This window comes from Mirounga angustirostris, unplaced genomic scaffold, assembly GCF_029215605.1.
Source record: "Mirounga angustirostris isolate CCGP_5_RB_7025 unplaced genomic scaffold, mMirAng1.0.hap1 SCAF_3, whole genome shotgun sequence".
NCBI lineage: Eukaryota > Metazoa > Chordata > Mammalia > Carnivora > Phocidae > Mirounga > Mirounga angustirostris.
The window spans coordinates 37,963,039-37,964,416 of NW_026991711.1; the positions used below are offsets into that span (position 1 = coordinate 37,963,039).

General features: G+C 41.7%; 1 pseudogene; it reads left to right on the forward strand.

Moving 5' to 3' along the window:
• LOC123839237 (ATP synthase F(0) complex subunit C2, mitochondrial-like) lies at nucleotides 1-792 on the forward strand (annotated as a pseudogene).
• Nucleotides 793-1,378: the final 586 nt, after the last annotated feature.

A 1,378-nucleotide genomic window follows, 5' to 3' on the forward strand; every position in this document is an offset into this window, starting at 1 on the left:
ATGGTCAGTAAAATTAACTGTCAGTCCACTGTAGTCATCATCGCTGATAGCTTAGAACAAACACCACAGGAAGCATTTCATGTTGTGGAAAAAATCAGAATGCATGACCATACAATTACAAAGTCGAAAGGTCTCTACACATTTAGGTAACTTCAAAAAATTGAATATTTCTAAACTTGTCATGTACAGCAAGAGTTTCCTGAACGCCTAATGACCTGATAATATCGAAAGCTTCCAAGGCTGTAAAGGTACTATTTAGAGTGATAGCAGGGAGTTGCTCCTTATTGTCAGATTCATGTGTTTCAGAAAAACTACTTTGGCTGTCTTCTCTGCACGAGGAGCAGCTCTTCTGCCACAGCTCCTCATCCCCTGAAAATATACACCTGTGCGAAGTTCTTCTCCACGCCCTTCCTGGTCAGGAGCACCTCTCAGCTGTGGAGCCAATCAATCACTGTAGTGGTTCTAAAACTGCCAAAGACAGATGAGAGCCTCAGCAGTTTGGCAGCCCCATGTCCCCTGACCTCACTAACTCCTCGACGCAACTCCTGAACCAGTGCCATTTCAAGGGACATTGACATTGCAGCCAAGTTCACTGGGGCTGGGGCTGTCATGGCAGGGATGGCTGGCTCTGGGCCTGGAATTGGGACTGTGTTTGGGAGCCTCATCATTGGTTATAACAGGAGCCCTTCTCTGAAGCAATAGCTCTTCTAAGCCATTCTGAACTTTGCCTTCTCTGAGGCCATGGGGCTATTTTGCCTGATGGTGACCTTTCTCATTCTCTTCACCATGTGAAGGAGCTGTCTCCACCTCCAATGTCTTTCCCGCATGTCTCATTTTCCCTGTATGTTCCTTTTTTCTAAACCTCCCCAGGGAGACAGGGGAAAGTAGTTGGCTCAGTTTGACAAGAGGAAGAAATAACAATGTATTAATAAGAAAAAGAAAAAAGAAAAACTACTTTCATTTTTCTGACACATAGAAGTTATGAAGCAAACCATGAGAGTCTCTTAACTATAGAGAACAAATAGAGGATGGAGGGAGGTGGCTGGGGCATGGGCTAAATGGGTGATGGGCATTAAGCCGGGCACTTGTGTTGAGCACTGGGTGTTGTATGTAAGTGATGAATCACTAAATTCTACACCCGAAACCAATTTTACCATATATGTTAACTAACTTATATTTAAATAAAAACTTGAAGTTAAAATAAAAGAAGTTATGGACTCTAAAAGTGAAATCAGAAAGGAGACAAAACTTATTAGGAGGTTTTATTATTTCATATCAAAGTCATGTTAGTTCTTTTTTCACCAGTAAGAAGATTTCAGGAGTGTCGATGCAATATAGTTATTTTAAAAATGAAATTTAGGAACTATGTGCTCATCAG